This window comes from Cricetulus griseus, unplaced genomic scaffold (genome assembly GCF_003668045.3).
Source record: "Cricetulus griseus strain 17A/GY unplaced genomic scaffold, alternate assembly CriGri-PICRH-1.0 unplaced_scaffold_5, whole genome shotgun sequence".
NCBI lineage: Eukaryota > Metazoa > Chordata > Mammalia > Rodentia > Cricetidae > Cricetulus > Cricetulus griseus.
In genome coordinates this window covers 1,573,950-1,582,772 of record NW_023277252.1, presented here as the reverse complement: position 1 = coordinate 1,582,772, position 8,823 = coordinate 1,573,950, and positions in this window count along the sequence as shown.

The window sequence follows — 8,823 nt, the reverse complement described above, 5'->3', positions numbered from 1 at the left end:
GCTGGAAATTTATGGTGAATGGACTCTCTATGATTCATGTTCCATTGGTCAGGGTTCCATCTCTATAGCAAGCATTCCCCTTACAAAAAAACAAAAGACCAACACTGGAGCTGTGAAAAACACAGAGGATAATTCTGTGAGCTCTCTTTTCACCCATGCTGGGGTGAGTGGGGGAAGCAGGATATCTTTTTCTCAGACAGACCAACCAGTGAGACACCACATCACATACATATATTTCAAAAGGATGAGATCCACCATCGCATAAGCTGAGAAACTAGTTTGTTTCAGTTTTAAGCTTTCAGCAGTTTATTCCCTCTGTTTCTTGGGACATTGTGTCAACTGGACTTTTGGGGCATTTTTTGTTCTGCTCTAGGCTGCCAGTTCAGGATGACTGTTAGTGCTGAGTTCTTCCTTACGGAGGTACCATTGGCCTTGTCCATGTGAAATACATCTTATGCTTACAGGATACTTCTGTTTACTGTTTCTGTGGGAAAACTATTCAATGACTTTTCTTGGATGAATGTAATCTTTCCTAAGAAGGACTACAATGAAATTTGAAAAAGGAAAAGTCTCACATTACCCAAACTAAAGGTGAGATTTCCATGATTAACTTCCTCAAGCTTGGTTTACATTCCATTTATCAGACTAGACTGAGGGATCACTGGACTCCAGTAACTTGGTGAATGAGCTGATTCAGCAGCGGGACAGAGTTAATTAGGCAGAGAAGGCATCCTTCCTGAGTAGGGTGGGAGCCTGCAGAGTTGTACATGGGCTGCAGTGATCTCAGCCTACACCAGGCTTGGTCTGACTGTGTCTGTCTCTGTCTCTATGTCTGTGTCTCTGTATCTCATTCTCTCTCACTGTCTCTCAGTCTCTCTGTCTTTGACTCTGCAGCACAGTTGAAAACCTGCACCTGTACCTGCTCTGGACAGGTCTATGCTTGAACTGAGGCTTGGTCAGTGACTTGTTATGTCTCTGTCTCCCTTCTCTATCTCTACATCCCTCTCTTTCACTGTCACTGTCTTTCTGTCTCTCTTATCTGTCTGTACCTCCCTGACATTCACTGTCACTGTCCCCCTGTCTCTGTCTCATTCTCTGTCTCTGTCTCTGTCTCTGTCCCTGCAACCAGGAATGTATCCTGGAGCTGTACCTGGTCTGGTCTGGACAGGTCTCAGGCTGCCTACTGGGCAGCTGTGCTTGAGAACTGTGATTAGGTATTCTTTCTCCTCATCATTGACTTGGGTGAATGTTTTTCCTTCTATCTCAAAAACTCTGATGTTTTAGACAAGGACAGCGAGGGAGCTATGCCAGCTTTCTCTTGGAGCTGATCTCAGAAATGGGGGTCATAATGTTGGCCTTCCATAGAGGCTGAAACATGTCCACAATTTCTCTTTCTAATGCTGTTAGTGGCCAAAGTCTCCCCATGATTCAATAAATTTCCTGTAATTTACATGTCAGATTCTTACAGAGTAACAAAAGACATGTCATCCCAATGCACAGTGGCAAAATTGAGGTGCATTCCATTGGCCTGAAGATATTTCTCACTTTCAAAATACAAGGATGCTTACTTCCAAATGGCTTATACCATAATTAGGCTGCTAATATATCTAAAGTTTATGTTTTTTCAAAAGCCCAAAGGACATTTGTAAGTTCAAGGGAGGGTAATCGGAACAATTCAAATTGTTCCTGACATTCACTACTGATAAATAGGATTCAGCATTTGAATGTACCCGTCTCCCTATTCTCATCCTCATCACATGAAAATTCTGGAACAACCCACACCAAATTACCAACTGCACGTCCAATTCCAGGATGAAAGAAACATTGGTTTCTAAACTTAAACTCTTCCTTCAACACTGCTGCATACTGGCTAGTTCTAAGACATTTCAGACAGTGTCACATAGCCTGGACTGGGGCAGAGCAAGGAAATATTGCATGATGTGGCAGCACCAAGTATGGAATACCCAAAAAGATGTTCAACCTCAAAGATGTTCAACACCCCCGCAAATCAGCAAGAAGCAGGTTCCAGGATTTGAAGGGCTTATTCCCTAACTTGCCAAGTCTATTACCCCACCATTTAATAATCTGCGAAAGTTGGAATGAGGTTTAGGCATCAGGCTTGTCTGTCCCTGGTCACCTGGCATGATGCATGCAGGTGGGTCTCTGTTCATTCCATTCAGGTGTCCTTGGGTCGTATGTCTGAAGTAAAGATAGACCCCACCCAATCATGCTCTTTAACACTCTCTGTCTCTCTGTGTGTGTATCTCTCCCTCACTTTCTGTTTTCTCTCTGCTCTCTGCTCTTGCTCATACATTCATTGTCTCTTCTCATGTCTCTCCCACTCAACCTCTCCACCCATGTCTGAAATTCTATGAATAATTTACTCTCTATGCTTAATGTTCCATTGGTAAGTGTTCCATCTCCATAGACAGCATTCCCCTTCCATGTAAACAAAAGACCAACATTGGAGCTATGAAAAAACAGACTCTCTCAGGCTAAGCACTCTTCCCACCCATGCTGGGTGAGTTGGAGACCCAGGATACCTTTTTCTCAAACAGACCAATTGGTGAGAAACCACTTCACATATGTATGATTCATAAGGATGAGAACCACCACTGCAGAAGCAGATTCAATAGTGTGTTTCCGTTTTAAGCCCTCAGCAGTTTCTTCCCACTGTTTGGTGGGACCTCATTTCGCCTGGACTTTTGGGACATTTTTGTGTTCTGCCCTTGGCTGCCAGTTCAGGCTGACTCTAAGTGCTGAGTTATTCCTTATGGAGACAACATCGGCCTTTTCCATGAGAAATACATCTTATGTTTAAGGGATCCTTCTGGTTAATTATTTCTGTGGAAAAACTGTTCATAGACTTTTTGTGGATTAATGTAATCTTTCCCAAGAAGGACAACAATGAAATTTGAAAATGAAAAGACTCACATAATCCTACTAAAGGTGAGTTTTCCATGATTAACTTCCTCAAGCGGGCTTTACATTCCATTTATTAGAGTAGACTAAGGTATCACTGGACTTCAGCAACTTGTTGAATGAGCTGATGTCAGCAGCGGGACACAGTTCATTAGGCAGAGAAGGCATCCTTCCTGAGTGTGGTGGGAGCCTGCAGAGCTGTACATGATCTGCAGGGATCTCATCCTGCACCAGGCTTGGTCCCACTGTGTGTGCCTCTGTCTCTGTGTCTGTTTCTCTATCTATATCTCATTCTCTCTCTCTCTCTCTCTCTCTCTCTCTCTCTCTCTCTCTCTCTCTCTCTCTGACTCTGCAGCCTAGTTGACAAAGAAAACCTTTACATGGTCAGGACAGGACTATGCCTGAACAGAGGATGGTCAGTGACTCATTATATCTCTGTCTCTCTTCTGTATCTCTACCTCCCTTTCATTCACTGTCACTGTCTCTCTCTGTCTCTGTCTCTGTCTCTGTCCCTGCAAACAGGACTGGATTCTGTAGCTGTACCTGATATGGTCTGGACAGGACTCAGGGTGCCTACTGGGCAACTGTGCTTGGGAACTGTGTTTAGGACATCTCTCTCTCCTCTTCTCATCATTGACTTGGGTGAATGTTTTTCCTTCTATCTCAAAAACTCTGATGATTTGGATGAGGACTGTGAGGGAGCTATGCCAGCTTTCATATGGAACTGATCTCAGAAGTGGGGATCATAATGTTGGCCTTCCACAGAGGATGAAACATCTCCCTAATTTCTCTTTCTCATCCTGCTAGCGATCAAACTCTCCCCATGAGTTGATAAATTTCCTGTAAGTTAGATATCCAATTCCTACACAGTAACGAAGGACATGCTTTCCAAATGCAGTGGCAGAATTGAGGTGCATTGCATTGGCCTGAAGATATCTACCACTTTCAAAATACATGGATGCTTATATTCAAGTGGCTTATACCATAATCAGTCTGTTAGTATGACTAAAGTTTATGTTTTTCACTAACCCAAAGGATTCTTGTAATTTCAAGGGAGACTAATCAGACCAATTAAAACATTTCCTCAGATTCAATATAGATAAACAGGATTCAGCTATTGCATTTGCCAATCTCTATTCTCATCCTCATCTCATGACCACTCTGTAACACCTACCTCTCCTTAACAACCGCCCCTGCAATTCCAGCTGGGAAGAAAAATTGGTTTCTAGACTTAACCTACTCCTTCTACACTGTTGACTAATGGCCAGTTCTAAGAAGTTCCAGCTAGTGTCACACAACCTGGACTGGGGCAGAGCAAGCCAATATTGCAGGATATGGCAGCACAAAACATGGTTTACCAACAAAGATGTTCAACATCAAAGATATTCAATGCCCCTTCACATCAGCAGGAGCAGGGTCCAAGATTTGAAGTCCTTATTCCCTAACCTGCCAAGTCTAATACCCCACCATTTAATAATCAGTGAAGGATGGAATGAGGTTTAGGGATCAGGCAGGTCTGCCCCAGGTCACCTGGCATGATGCATTCAGGCTGTACTCTGGTCACTCCAGTAAGGGTTCCTTTGGTTGAAAGTCTGCAGTAAAGACATATGATACCCAATCATGCTCTCTAACTATCTCTCATTCTCTCTCTCTCTCTCTCTCTCTCTCTCTCTCTCTCTCTCTCTCTCTGTCACACCTTCTGTTTTCTCTCTGCACTCTGCTCTTGCTCTTATATTATTTGTCTCTTCTCATGTCTCTCCTACTCTCCCTCGCCTGTCATGTCTGTAACTCTATGGTTAATGGACTCTCTATGGTTAATGTTCCATTTGTAAGGGTTCCATCTCCATAGAGAGCATTTCACTTCCATGCAAACAAAAGACCAACTTTGGATCTATGAAAACCATGGACTCTCTCTCTATATATATGCATTCTTCCCATCCATGCTGGGTTGAGTTGGAGACCCAGGATATCTTTTTCTCAGAAAAACCAATTGGTGAGACACCACTACACATATGTATGATTCATAAGGCTGAGGACCACCACCACATAAGCAGATTCACTAGTGTGTTTCCGTTTTAAGCCTTCAGCAGTTTCTTTCCACTGTTTCATCGGACCTCATTTCGCCTGGAATTTTTGGGCATACTTTGTTCTCCCCTTGCCCGCCAGTTCAGGCTGTCTCTAAGTGCTGAGATCTTCATAAGAAGACACCATTGGCCTTGTCCATGGGAAATATATCTTATGTTTACAGGATCCTTCTGGTTATTGTTTCTGTGGAAAAACTGTTCAAAGACTATTTGTGGAGGAATGTAATCGTTCCTAAGAAGAATTACAATGGAATTTGAAAATGAAAAGACTCACATAACCCAAATAAAGGTGAGTTTTCCATGATTAACTTCCTCCAGAGGGGTTTACATTAGATTTATTAGATTAGACTGAAAGATCACTGGATTTCAGCAACTTGTTGAATGAGCTGATGTCAGCAGCAGAACAGGGTTCATTAAGCAGAGAAGGCATCCTTCCTGAGTGTGGTGGGAGCCTGCAGAGCTGTACATGATCTGCAGTGATCACAACCTACACCAGGCTTGGTCCCACTGTGTCTGTCTCTGTCTCTGTGTCTGTATCTCTGTCTATATCTCATTGTCTCTCACTGTCTCTCAGTTTCTCTGTTTTTTACTATGCAGCCTATTTGAAAACGAGCACCTGAACCTGCTCTGGGCATGTCTATACCTGAACTGGGGCTTGGTCATTGACTCACTATGTCTCTGTCTCTCTTCTCTATCTGTACCTACATGACATTCACTGTCACTGTCCCTGTGTCTCTGTCTCTGTCTCTGTTCCTGCAACCAGGACTGTCTCCTAGAGCTGTACCTCGTCTGGTCTGGGCAGGTCTCAGGCTGCCTACTCGGCAGCTGTGCATGTGAAGTGTGATTAGGGAGTCTCTGTCGTCTTCTCATCATTGACTTGGGTGAATGTTTTTCCTTCTATCCCAAAAACTCTGATGCTTCAGACAAGGACAGAGAGGGAGCTATGCCAGCTTTCTCTCTGAGCTGATCTCAGAAATGGGAACATAATGTTGGCCTTCCATAGAGGATGAAACATGTCCCCAATTTCTTTCTTTCTAATGCTGCTCTTGGTCAACCTCTTCCATGAGTCCATAAATTTCCTGTAAGTTACATGTCTGATTCCTTCAGAGTAATGAAAGACATGCTATCCCAATGCTCAGTGGCAAAATTGAGGTGCATTCCATTGGTCTGAAGGTATCAGCCACTTTCGAAATACATGGATGCTTATTTCCAATTGGCTTATACCATAATTAGGCTGCTATATGTCTAAAGTTTATGTATTTCACAAAACCAAAGATCATTTAAGTTCAAGGGAGCCTAATCAGACCAATTCAAACAGTTCCTAAGATTCACTACAGATAAAGATGATTCAGCATTTGCAGGTGCCTGTCACCCTATTCTCATCCTCATTGCAGGAAAACTCTGGAACCACCCACCTCCCCTTTCCAACTACACATACAATTCCAGGATGGAAGAAACATTGGTTTCTGAACTTAAACCATTCCTTCTACACTGCTGCCTACTGGCTAGTTCTAAGAAGGTCCAGACAGTGTCACATAGCCTGAACTGGGGCAGATCAAGGAAATATTGCAGGATGTGGCAGCACCAAACATGGATTACTGAAAAAGATATTCAACCTCAAAGGTGTTCAATGCCACCTCACATCAGCAGGAAGCAGATTCCAGGATTTGAAGTCCTTATTCCCTAAACTGCCAAATTTATCACCCCATCATTTAGTAATCTGTGAAGGTTGGAATGTGGTTTAAGCGTCAGGCTGGTCTGCCCCTGGTCACCTGGCTTATTGCATGCAGGCGGTAATCTGGTGACTCCAGTCAGGTTTCCATTGGTCATAAGTCTGCATTAAAGACCACACCCAATCATGCTCTCTAACACACACTGTCTCTCTCTGTATCTCTCACTCACATTCTGTTTTCTCTATGCTCTCTGCTCTTGTTCTTACATGCTTTGTATCTTCTCATGTCTCTCCCACTCTACCTCTCCAACCATGTCTGAAATTTATGGTTAATTTACTCTCTATGATTGATATACAATTGGTAAGGGTTCCATATAAATAGACAGCATTCCCCTTCCATGTAAACAAAAGATCAACATTGGAGATATGAAAACACAGACTTTCTCACTGTGAGCATTCTTCCCAGCCATCGTGGGGATAGTTGGAGAACTAAACTATCTTTTTCTCAGACAGACCAACTGGTGAGACACCCCTTCAATTATGGATGATTCAAAAGGATGAGGAACACCACCGTATAAGCAGATTCATTAGTGTGTTACGGTTTTAAGCCTTCAGCAGTTTCTTTAGTGGACAAGGACAGCAAGGGAGCTATGCCAACATTCACAAAGAACTGATCTCAGAACTGGGGATTTTACGTTTGGTTTTGCATAGATAATGAAACTTGTCCCTGATTTCTCTCTTTACCATCCTGTTAGTGGTCACAGTCTTCCCTTAAGTCCATATATTTGCTGAAATTTACAAGTCCAATTCCAACAGACTAACAAATGACATGCTAAACCACTGTCCATTTTCAAATTTGAGGTGAATTCTATTGGGCTGAAGATATCTGCCACTTTCAAAATACATGGATGCTCACAGCCAAGTGGCTGCTTCCATAATCAGGCTGCGATAGTGTCTAAATTTTATGTTTTTCACAAACCCAAAGGATTCTTGTAAGTTCGAGGGAGCCTAATTGGACCCATTCAAACAGCTCCCAAGATTCAGTACAGATATATAGGATTCAGCTTAGCATGGTGGCAGTCTCCCTATTCTTGTCCTCATTGCATGAACATTCTGGAGCAACCCACCTCCCCTTACCACTTTCCCCTCCAATTCCAGGATGGAAGAAATATTGGTTTCTAAACTTAACCTGTTCCATCTACACTACTGATATTTTGCCAGGTCTAATAATTTCCAGAGATTGTCATACAGCCTGGACTGGGGCACAGCCAGCAAATGCTGACAGATGTGGTAACACCAATGATGGTTACCCACAAAGATGTTCCTCCCCAATGATGGTCAACGACCCCACATTAGCAGGTAGCAGGGTCCAGAACTCTAGGTATTTATTCCCTAACCTGACAAGTCTAACACCCCACATTTTAACAATCAGTGAAGGAGGGAATGAAATGTCCATGCATCAGGCTTGCATACCCTTGTCACATGGAAGGATGCACTCCGGCGGTACTCTAGTAAGCCCTGGCAGTGTTCCTTGCCCAGCAAGTCTGCAGGCAGATGTAAAGGACCCCTTTACAAGATAGATCCTGTCCTACTCATGCTTTCTCTCACTCCGTCTCTCTCACACCTTCCCCTACCTCTATGCTCTGTGTTCTCCTGTCTTGCTCTTACCCTCCTTGTCTCTTCCCCTGTCTCCCCCACTCTCCCTCTCCTGCCCTTTCATTAACACTATTGTTTATGGACTATCCATGGTTTGTGTTCCATTGCTCAGGGTTCAGTCTCCATACCGGGCTTCCCCTTCCGTGTAAACAAAATCTAATACTGGAGCCTTGAAAACAAGGAGGATATCTTGATGAGCCCTCTTCCCATTACTGCTGGTGTTAGCAGGGGACTGAGCGGATATTTTTCTCAGACAGACCCGATGGTGAGGTACCCCTTCAGGTAGTTATGTTTCATAAAGAGGAGGTACATCACTGCATGTGCTCAGTCATGTGTGTATTTCTGCTTTAAGACTTCAGTGCTTAATTCCCACTGTTTTTCAGGACCTTGTGTGGCATCCACTGTTGGAGCATATTGTGTTCAACAAACTTCTGGCTTTGAGTTCAGGCTGACTCTGAGTTCTGAGTTTTTCTGTACCAAGCCACCCTC